Genomic DNA, 12,282 nt, shown 5'->3' on the forward strand with positions numbered 1-12,282 from the left:
TGAGATAAGTTAATTTTTTCTACGGTGTCACCAAAATGCCAAGGCGCTGATGTCATTTTATTTTGGTTAAACTACACAAAAAATTATGAAGACAAGACGAAAGGTCAAGAGTGGGCACCTCCTCCGGCTGTTCTCTTGATTCATTCGATCAAGTTTTTATGTTTGATCGATTATCAAGATTGGGATAGCAATTTTTAAGGTCCCCCCAAGTTCGAAATGATATTTACCTTGGAGGTACATGGTTTGCAATTTTTTTAAACTGTCATTAGTTAATAATGCTAGTTACCTTCAGACTTTTGTTTTTGGTTTAATGCTCATGCATAGCTAGTATACCAATGCTGAAACGTGTTACCTTTACATTTTGTATTGTTAATTCTTATAGAAATCTTCCAGTGCCAGAGTTTATTGAAATCTGTTCAGTAAAACCATTGTATTGTACCCTGTAATAAAATAACTACTCTACTGTTGCACTAGCCACTGGATTAGTGTATTTTTGTAGTATTCGAAATTTCGAATGGTGTTGCATTAGCGTATGGACATAAATAAAGTGTGGCAAGCTTTCACAGATATGTGCTCAAGAAAACTACTACCTGTTTTTCTAAATACTAGTAGACGTTTGGGTACTTTAAACTGAACCACGAAAACGTCTTATATTAAGGAAGAGAGGGTGTAGAGTTCACTCAAATTATCCCGGTAAAGCTAGTCACACCTTTGTTAAAATTAATGTTCATTATGTTATCGAAGGAGGTCTGTAGGTTTGTCTCTAATGCCTGTCGACTACATACCTGACATCACGATGTAATGTTAAGTCATTTCCTTTTGTACAGTGTCACTGAATTGTCAAGGCGGTGATGGCATTTTATTTTAGTTGAACTACACAACATATGCTTAAAAGAAGAGGAAAGGTCAGGAATCGATCATTCTTTTAGAAAGAACTATATATGCCTTTCTGACATCAGCCTCTGTTGCCTTATTTATTCCTTCAAACAGGTGGTTAGAAACAGTCTTGCTACCTTTTCCCATTAAGAAATTGGAATGCTTATATTTGTGAGTCTATGCTTCAACTAGTGCCACTTTTATAGTAATCACACTTTCGATATCTATGCAAACAGGGATGCTCGATTTTAGTGGAACTGCACAAAAAGTCCAACTGGTTCAACATTAGGAGCATGTTTTCTTCCAAACCTTTATATCCAACTGGTGGCACTATGAGCTGTTCATTAAGAAGGTACATGGTTTGCTACTATCTTGCTATTCTTTTTGTACTGTCATTAGATAGTAATACTAGTGGTTTGCATGTGAATTTATTGGCAGGGTGGACCTACATTGGAGGTGCAGGACAGGATTCAATGATTGGATGCTCAATTTCGGTTGTATCGATTTCACCTCTTCCATCACTGCGAACATGGATATCCTTGGTCTGATGAAGAATAGGCGCTATATTTCTGCTCTGAACAAGCAAATCAATGCAGTATGAAATTGTCCAGGGCAAAACATGACTGTATCAAATTGTCCAGTGCAAAACATGACAGATGCTAAGCGGAAGAGACATGTTTAAACCAAAAATACAAGGTGGGGTATATGTTTACTAGCTGCTTGATATTTGTGCAGACAGAGATGTCTTCCCGTTGCTATTTGGAAAACACACAAAGTGACCGCAATTTTGGTTGTACTGCGCAAGAGAATAGTATAGTCACTGCATGCAGTGCCATTTGAAAATAGACACCGAAAGATTGGATAGTCACTTCATGGACTGCAGAAAAGTAGTAATGTACTATTTATTGGCCAACACTAGGTGCTTCATTGCTTTGGTCTGATTATACAATGGGCATCATTTTGCCTAAGTTAAAGTTTGTATTCCGAAAATAGTCTCGCCGTGTGATCAAGAGAAGACCAAATCACATTGCAGTGGATGTTCCTCCATCATGTGTGGTTCATTCTCATGGTTCCAGCTATTGGTGAAACCAGTTACGTTTGCAAGAGGAATTGTAGACTTCACAAACAAATTTGTCTTTCAGTCTGTACTGAATGTTGGCCAAGAGAAGCATCCATGTTAGTAGGAAGAACATATGTTTTTTTCTAGATCTTTGCTTTTGGAGCTACATATTTGTATATAATCTGTGAATCATTGACATGCATTAACATGTTGATCTTATGTATGGGAATCGTACTAGTTGGTTTTAGTTGTGGCTGATCTTTGCTTTTGGAGCTACATATTTGTATATGATCTGTGAATCATTGAGATGCATTAATAGTTCCTTATATATGTTCGCTCAGTGTTTGCAAGTTACTGATCGATCACTAGCTAGCCTACTAATGCACTCCTGGCTGTTTTAGTTGCGACGCAAGATCCGAAGTGGCAGTTTTTTGAATAAAAATGCCTACCTTTGAAGAAACTGACAAGCTGCTCTGAAGAAAATGCCATGCGAATCTGAAGAAACTGCCAGCGAGGGAGGGAGATGACTCGAGTGCACTCGTTTGACCGTCATGCCGGCGTGCGACCCAGCACGGACGGGACGGGACGGCACAGTCAGAATTTCAGTTTCCCTAGTTTTCCACGGCAAGCTGGCACGATAAGCCATGCCTGCTTAATTATGCATTGAATTCCGATGACCATCGCGCTACCTTCCGCCTATAAGTATTGTTTCCCGGCCTTCTATGGTGGCACCGTGAGCCAACTCGCCCTATCCTCATAAGTCCCCACTGGCCCGACGTCGCTCGCCACTTATCCTCGCTCTCGCCACGTCCGCCATGCCCCCGCCCGTCCGCGATAGGCGAGGCCGGAGGCGGTCACCGCCGGAACTAGTGTTCAGTTTTTCACAGGAAGGCAGATGGAGGGAGGAGGCATTCTATCGGTCTTTAGATGGCAATGCGGAGATCGAGGACTTGTTAGAGCGCGACCGCCTGGCGGAGGAGCAGGAGTTGTTGGAGCACGACTGCTTGGCGGAGGAGCAGCGTATCGCCGATTTGCGCCGCCAGCGGGACATGGAGCAGCAGCGCACCGACGCTCTGAGTCGCGAGCAGAGCGCCCGCACCTGGGCCGACTACATGGAGGCCGGCGCCCGGCAAATAGCCCTGGAGGCTGTCGGGCACGCACGCGTTCGCGACGCCGATTTTTACTACCAGCTCGTCAAGTCGGTTTCCCGCTTAGAAGCCGAAGCTTCGGTGGACCACACCGGCATGGAAAGGGCCAACGCGCGCGAGCAACGCGCCCTATCGCACCTCTGGCAAGTCCGAGGCGAGGCGGAGGACGCCGGTGCCGGCGTTTAGAATGTACCGCAGATGGCGGCCGGCATCGTCTAGTTAGATAAGAGTAAGTTAGTACATGTACGCTACTAGAGTATTAGTGGGAGTAGATAGTTAACTTGGCTATGATGGTTGTCAACGTGGAAGTTCAGTACTCTATATGTGGATCAGACCTGTTACTTTGCTCTGAATGTTTAACTTTCCGTTTGAACGTATGGAATGGGCTGTTATTTTTTTAAATGGGTTGTATTTGTCCTCCACGGGTTTAGAGGCTGACTTGTGGGCCTACCAAGTTGACGCGTACACAATCAGGAGATGATTGTATGTGGAGAGGATTACACCAGGGACCCGCCAAGGTCATGGCAGTACGCAAGCAAGTGCCTCCTTATTTCAATCCAATAAAAAATGGCTCCTCCTAATGGATTTCTGACATCTGGGTCCCATGCCATTGTCAACATAGTCAATAAACGAGAGAGTTAGACAACGAGCGGCTGACACCAGGGACCCAGCAGCTCGCCCAGTTATTTTTGTTTTGGGTTAATTTGATAAATGCCACTTCAAATCTGGTGTTTCTGAGAAATGCCACTGCAATTTCCAAACTTTGAAAAATGCCATTTCATGCCATTTCCAGTGGCATTTTTCGAAGTCTGGAGTGGCATTTTTTAAAGTTTGCAAATTGCAGTGGCATTTTCCAAAGTTTGTAGCTGGGTCCACTTTAGATGCATGTCGTTCGTTGACCACATTGCCGAGTTTATACGCATATTGACAGTAAACTACTTCGGCAAACAGTGAGATTAACAGCGTCTATCAGCTAACATTCAGCGCTACACCGACATGAACGGGGCCTCAGTCTAGAATGCGCGTACCGTGGGAGAAGCTGACCGCCGTGCGTCTCCACACGAACGTCGCCAGCGGTGGCGGCGCTGACCGCCATGCGCCTCCACAAGAACGTAACCAGAGGTGGCGGCGCGGCTAGAGGACGGCAGTCTACGAGAGCGTACTGTGGGAGCGAGAGGATCGCCGAACCGCGGCGCCGACATATCGGCGCGACGGGGAGGGCGGCTTTGGCGGAGCAAATGGAGTGGAGGGGGACAGGGGGGAGGGGGTTTGGGGAATATTATTGGCTGGTTGGCCGAAGGGCGGTTGAATCGGATTTGGGGGGAATTTTTGGGTGTGGGGGGGGAGGATTTTCGCGCGGTGGGCGAGGGGAGTTTGGCGCATGGTCGGTTTCTCCAAGTGCAGTCCCACATGTCAGTGAAGAGGCAAGCCGAAGCGCGTTCCGTTTGCGTGAGCCGTGTGCAGGACGGAACGTGTGTGGGGTGCAATGCGACCGCGACAGGAGTGTTGTGAGTGTACCGACTTTTTTCCTTTTAAACTAGGTGCTTCGCCCCCTCAAAAAAAATTTTGTTGCTTCGCGCGATCCTTCGATACTACTACTAGTAATCCGGTAATCCCGACTAAAACGGCGCGGCCGGGTCTTTTCCCGCGCGATATGCTGGGAGGTTGGCTTAGTTGGGTTTTTTAGGACGAGTAATGCTACACCTACGTAATCCCAGTTACGTAATTAACGTAATGTGAAACGTGTGAGCTGTTGATTGTAGATTGGGGGGAGGGAGGGGCCCACCACCATGAAAGTCAGGGGAGGAGAGAGAGAGGCAATTTACGTTAACCCTTTCGTAGGTTCCCGTAGATGTAGAAAGATGTGAAATGCGTGAATGTGTAGTGGACGTACTATTGGAGTGCCTAAGATAATTTGTGTATGTATAGACCCTATGTGTTTATTTTACTTCGCATGTCAGATTTGTCTCGGTTCAATAAAAAGCAGAGTTGGTGATGATGGTGTGCCTGTCATCCTGCAATATAGGCCGTCCGATCTATATCTAACGGATAGGAAGGAAACTATGACAATTTACCCGCACTCCTCTCCACATTTGCAGATAAGGCTTTCCCTCGTTCATCCTTTTCTCCCACAAGATCTTGATCTTCCGTGCAACGCACGGGCATCTTGCTAGTACTGCTACAATATGTATATTATTGTGAAAGTTCATATACACCGGCCGAGATTAATGCAAACACGGCAGATTTTCATTACATTTCGAACTTTTATAGGACAGAAAAATAAAAGAAACCCGACCCTAAACCTATTCTACGGCGGCGACCGACGTCCTCCATCTGCGATCTCTATGTACGGGGGCGGGATTCAAGACCCGTGAAGTGAAGGTGCGGTCTCCGGCGAGCAAGAGTAGAACACGGGATACGGACCGGCCAGTTGGCAGACCATGCCCTGCCGCACCGCTTGTGCGGTCGCGTCCGCGTCCGGCTACGCCGCTATTGCGTCGCGAGAGACGACTTGAGCGAGGGCGGCGACCTCGAGCTTCATCCCCGAAGACAAGCTCTCCCGCAGAGCGTTCACACTTGCGGCCATGGCGGATGTGGTGCCAGGTAGGAGGATGATGCGCTATGGTGTGGAGGTTAGCTGGGCGTTGCCGCTTTAAGTAGCGCATTCCGGTGAGGCCAAGCGTCCGGGTGTGTCATTAAGTCGCCGGAGTTGGTTCCTCAGGCACCGAGCCTCTTAACGACGACATACGAACGGACGACATGAATGCGGGCAGCTGGCGCCGGCTGGGAACGCACCGCGCGATGGCGCGAGGGACTAGGGTTTTGGTGTGCCAGGGTAGTCAGCTGTGGTCGTGGCAACGTTGGAGATGCCCTTTGCTCACATGCGATCCCTGCATGTCATTGAAAAGGCAAGACGACCCGGCATGGTCTCAGGTCCAGAGGATGCAGTTGGCCGCGCTACACCACTTCGCGGACGCGTCGCGGCGCCCCGTGCATCCTCGATGAGCCGGGTGTTGGGGCGTGTTTTGATTATGGCCAAAGTGCACCTTACCAAAATTTTGGTCATGACCCAAAGATTGGTCTTTGTTTGGATGGTTGCCATTTTTGGCATGCCAATGAACTCTAGCCAACTCTAGTTCATTTTTCTTGCCAATATCGGCCAAATCATGGGCAACCAATACCTCAACCAAAATTTTGGTCATGACCCAAAGATTGGTCTTTGTTTGGATGGTTGCCATTTCTTTGGCATGCCAATGAACTCTAGCCAACTCTAGTTCATTTTTCTTGCCAATGTCGGCCAAATCATGGGCAACCAATACCTCAACCAAAATTTTGGCTACCCAATGCTTTGATGGGGCAACCTTGGGCACAAACCAAACATACCGTTGGTCGTACCACAGCACTAACGCCACCCTTGGCACACTGAAACCGACCGTGTCTAGCGACGATATGAGTGTGTCGCTCATCGCGGTCGCCGTGTCCAGAGGCGGTGCTGGAGCTGCACCCCGTTGTTGGCCCCAACGACCCACATGAACGGTTGTCGCTGGCAAGGAGGTCGTGGGCCAGCTCCTCCATTGGACTAGTTTGCGCTACGTCATCCCGACGGGTGTGCCCCACATGTCGGTTTCCCTGTTTTCCCGGCCATATTCGAGCGTCAGTGCTCCGAGTTGCGCATTAGGCCTTTCACTATGTAGGCCAAGCGAGACAACTTATTGTTTATTTGAGCCATTCAAGTATAATCATGTGGCGTTTGCTTATTTCTCATTCCTCTCCAACCCTCTTCTCCATTGATCATGTCGCCCTCCAGTCGAGTCCATCCTCCCGCATGCCTCATTTGAACATTCCGCTGAGTATCATTCGCATGTACCCACCCTAGTCCTCTTTCAATAGATCTCCGGACCCCGAGATGAAATCGAGAGGGAACGAGTGGGGGCACGTGATACCTAAGGCGGATTCAAAATTTTGAACCGGTGATCATAGCATCCGCAAATCATATATAAAGGGTATTCGATGTTCGTTTCGTTTTTGAACGTACAATGTACTCCCCTATCCTTTCTAGTTTACATATAAGTTTTATGTGTAGTCAAAGTATCTCTACTTTGATCAAAAAGGTATCAACATTCAACAACGCCCAATCAATACTGTTAGATTCGTACGTACTCCTAGATTTTAACTCGAGATGGTTTCCATTTTGACTATTGACAAGATTAATAGTACATGAGATGTATAATGTGAAAATTATATCATTGGAAACTCCTTTCACATACGAATTTGACCGTATGCTTTGTGTAAGTTGCATGTCATATATTATTACTCTAACATTTGGTCAAAGTTAGCCTCGAAAAACGCATTAGACCCTGTATACTTTGTGTAAGTTGCATGTCATATATTATTACTCAAACATTTGTGTAAGTTGCATGTCATATATTATTACTCTAACATTTGGTCAAAGTAGTATAGTAGAAGTGGATCCTCTGACGTAGGTATCCCTGCCTTATCCTCCCTTTCGGTCACTTACTGGCGGACCCCATGCTTGCTAGGCCCCGCATGTCAGTTACTCAATGGGTTCGGCCACGTCAGGGGATCCTCATCCGTAGTATACTCCCTCTGTTTTTATTTACTCCGCATAAAACGGAGGGAGTGGTGGTATAATAAATGATGCGGGCGGGGGAGGGGGAGGGACATCGGTTTGCTCTCAACTGCGGTCCCACAAGCGAGCGAAAACGCAAGACGAAGCGCGTTCCATTCGGTGAGCGACGTGGAGGGTCCAGCGTGCCGGGCTGCAACGCGAACGGGACAAGAGCGATGTACAGTCAAAACCGATTGACCGGTCGTCACCGGAACCACTATTCACACCAGAACCTTCGCTGCTCGGCCTACGCCAGCCACTGCCCTAAAGCCACACCAAATCTCCAGCCCATTCCCCCACCTTTCGATCCCCTAGCCCACATCAAGCGTCCCCTAGTTCGCCGGAAAGCCATGGTGCACCGCAAGATCACTTACTACAAGATGATGACGCCGGAGCGCCGCGCAGAAATCGCGGCGGCGGTCGGCGCCGAAGACCTCCGTTCCCAAGCTCGCTTTGCAGCGGGCCAATCCCCGAGTTCTTTGGAGCCAAGCTACGAGGAGGAAGCCGATCCAATGTTCATGGCCGAGGTCGCGGCGCAGAAGGCCCCCGATGGGTATGAGACGATGGACGTCGACTTCGCGCCGGCGTCCGAGTCCCCCATGGTGCAGGCGGACCAGCGGTTCAACATGGCGATACTAAAAGAGGACCGGGAGGCAGAGGCTCAACTCGACGCGGAGCGCGCGCATGCCGCTGCCATCGAGGCTCTCCTGCAGGCGGAACCGGATGCCGTGGATGTGAACCGGGCGGCGGAGGCTCAACTGGAGGCGGAGCGCGCGGATGCCGCTGCCATCGAGGCCCTCCTGCAGGCGGAACCGGACGTCCTGGACTTGAACCAGGCGGCACATGCTCGACTCGACGCAGAGCGCGCGGATGCCGCTCTCATCGACACCCTCCTGCAGGCGGAACCGGACTTCCTGGGCTTGAACCGGGCAGCGGAGGCTCGACTCGACGCAGAGCGCGCGGATGCCGCTGCCATCGAGGCCCTCCTACAGGCGGAACCGGACGTCCTCGACTTGAACCGGGATGTGCTCTCGTCCGTGCAGAGTGCCCGCACGCTCCGCTTGAACGAGTAGCTGGAGGCCGAGGACAACCACGCTGCGGAGACACACGTCGGCAGCGACGGCTGGTTTGCGCCGGCAGCCAAAGACGTCGAGGCCGTCGCTTTCCGCGAGTAGTGATAGTTTTTCTTTATGTTGTTGTTTTTATGGATCTTTTGCTGTGTAAAAACATATATTTATGCAAGTCGCCTGACTTGGGTCAGTCTACCATTTCAGGCGGTTGGATGAATATCCTACGTCTCCTAACCCTTCTTTCCTTCTTCCTCACCTCTTCTTCTTCCGCAACAAACCACCGCACGGGCCGTACGGATACTCCCCAACATGCGGTTGGATAAACATACTCTATGAATGAAAATTATGTGTCAGCGATAGGATGGCTGAGTTTGGTTTGTTCACATGCGACAGCACGTGTCAGTGAGGGTGCGTTCCCTTGGTTGGGTTTTGCGGCGTGCAGGAGCGACTGTGTGAGGGTGCGGTGCGACCGCGGCGTGCAGGAGCGACCGTGTGAGGGTGCGGTGCGGCCACGACAGCCGTGTGCAAGTGTACCTCCTTGTCATTTTGAAAACTTTAGGCAAGCTTGGCAAAAATGTGTGGCGGAGTTTGGCAATGCAAGGCCTAGACCCAAACAGGATAAGTACGTACGTACTAGGAGTACTAGTGTTAAAAAAGAAAGGCGGGGTTTTCCTTCGCGGGATTTAATCGATACAAATCCTTGTTTCACGTGTCAATTAATGCATATTTTTTTCTCCAAAGACCAAAGAGCTAACCATCTCACTCCTCATAGCTTGATTAATGCAGCACCATGCAAACCAACCTTCTCACTTCCGCATGCATGCAGGGGATATTAATGTCCTTGGTTGCTAACCCCATCAATTTTGCCTCGATTAGTGTTAGTGGCCCTTTGCAAATTGTAATTTTGATATACTGGCCTTGTGTACAAAAAAATGGAGGTAGTAACTATATTTGACTTCCTTCCCCATTGCGGTGACGTCGACGATATCTTTTTTTTGGTGGTTTGGCGAAGTGCGTTCGACGGAGAACACCATTGAGGGAGACCACGGTAAGTCGTTCGCAAGTGCCGCCTGCAAGCCGAGACAACCGCCTTATTTGCATCCAGGAAGTCCTTTACTAGTACTACTAGGAGTACTAGTGCGGTGAGATGGTTTCTCGAAGAAGACGATGGAGAAGCGGAGTCAGCGAAGAGTGAAATGATGGTTGCTTCGTCCGTGCTTTTGTGATTTGATGCCTCACTGCTTTGTGATTTGTGATAGAAGGGACAGGGGAGTAGACTCTGTGCTCTATACTATACTACATGCGTCCAAGCATGGGAGAAAGAGGAGAGACGTTGCATTTTTCTATTCCTTCAATCAATCAATCAGGGAGCTTCGGTTCCATCTTTTTGGCTTTGGCAACACCGTCCACAATGGTTCCCGCGATGCCAAAAGCTATTTTCACATTTGGCTACACATTGTGGATGCCCTTAACCGTACCACTTGGTTTTGCTCCTGTGTGCTATCTATACAAATCTCAATTATATTGATCTAAAAAATTATAGAATCAAGATTAGTAAAAAGGAGGTGATTTTGCCGAGCGGATGGCGGGGGAGGTTTTTTATTTGAGCAATGTTACATCCACGTAATGGTTTACGTAAAGTTACAAACTAATGTGATGTGGGACTATTTGATTGGATTAAAGGAGAGGATTAGGCCCACCCCACCTGAAAATTAGGTGGGGCATATATAGATTTACGTAGCAGCTACGTAGCCCTTTGTATGTCTAGGATTAGGCTTCTTATTTTCGGAGGACGTTGTCCTGGCGGTTTGCTAACATGCGGTCCCACGTGTCAGTGCTTTACCAAGCCAATCCGCGTCCCACATGAGGCAGAACAACGGCAGAAGTAACACGTGGTTAAGTTGAAGAAGATGAGGGAGAAGTGGATTCAGCAACGAGTGAAATGATGGTTGCTTTGTCCCTCCAACTTAACTGCGGGAAAGGTGCAGCTTTGTGATTTGACACCTCATTGCTCATTACTACGCCGGCGCCATGACTGGGGTGCTTCACCCCGGCTGCTCTGCACTGTATTCCGGTATGGCACGTGGACCTGGTAGCTTGATGTCCCACATGTCGGCGAAAGGGACTAGAAGATTTATGAAAGCGAGCGCTCCACTCTTACGACGGAGGAGTAGACGACACGACGGCCTTGTGAACTGTCACTTGTAGTACTGTATAGTACTATAGTTTTGCTTTTTCGCACGATCCATCGATACAAACCCGATTAAACAGGAAAGGGCGGGATTTTTCCCGCACGGTAGATGATACTGGCCATACATTTCAAAGGCAATTTTAATGTATGCAAATTGAATAATTATAAGTAACAATATGATATCTAGTAAAACTAAAAACACATATGATTTAATGTGTTAGAGTGTAGTAGTAGTGCTGTATTGCATAGTTGTTAGATGTAACATGCGAGAACGTGTAGAGATATAGTTTTGGAGCGCCTACAGAGAGAAAAGCGTAATACGGTCACCGAACTTCAGAATAAGCTGATTATGGTCACTATATACGTTTTGCGGTGATTATACGGTCACTTGCTCACAGTTCAGCATCGGATTGCACTCTGTTGAGCGGCCAAATAGTCTGTGTGGCGCCATGTTGACTAGTTAAATTGACCATGTTCCTTGTGGGTCCCACCTGTCAGTTCTCATAGGCAAAAGGTCAGATAAACACAAATTTACGCAGGCGCGACAAGGCTCCAACCCGTGCGCGGGAATCACCTGTGTCTGTCAGGGCCTGATGTGTGTGCATGCGCGAGTAGGTTGAGCACTTGAGCGTGAGAGTGTGTGTTGGTCGTGTGGTGTACTGGTGTGTGCATGCATGCATGCGTGTGTGCGTGTGAGTGTTGCGTGCGTGCGTGTGAGTGTTGCGTGCGTGCATGCGTGTGAGTGTTGCGTGCGTAGATGTGAGTGTTGCGTGCGTGCGTGCGTGTGAGTGTTGTGTGCGTGCGTGGCTGCGTGTGTACGTGTGAGTGTTGCATGTGTGCGTGGGTGCATGTGTTTGTGTGAGTGTTGCGTGGATGCAGTTCGTGTGCATGCGTGCGTGTGTGTATAATCACCACACCAGCTCCTATGTGTTAAAACGGACGGCTCAGCATACCAATACAAGGCCACCTTGTCCGCTGTGCCCGCGGTCATGACTTCGAACCACCGTCCAAATATTTTTTTGTCGTTTGTTTTCATTCTTACTAGCACGATGCCCATGCGTTGCACGTAACATCAAGATGCATTTGTATGACTTGTTTATCTTTTGAGAGAAAAGGATGAACGAGGGAAGGCCTTATTTGCAAATGTGGAGAGGTGTGTGGGTACCTTTTTGCAAAATTGCCATAGTTGTCTGTTTAGGTCAATCCTCATAGTTCAAGAGTACTCTAAACGTGAATGCTTGTGTTTCAAAATTTCGAACAAAGCGCCAAAAGAGCCTCTACTCGCCCGAAACCGCATGAGACCAATG

This window comes from Aegilops tauschii, chromosome 7 (genome assembly GCF_002575655.3).
Source record: "Aegilops tauschii subsp. strangulata cultivar AL8/78 chromosome 7, Aet v6.0, whole genome shotgun sequence".
Taxonomy (NCBI): Eukaryota; Viridiplantae; Streptophyta; class Magnoliopsida; order Poales; family Poaceae; genus Aegilops; species Aegilops tauschii.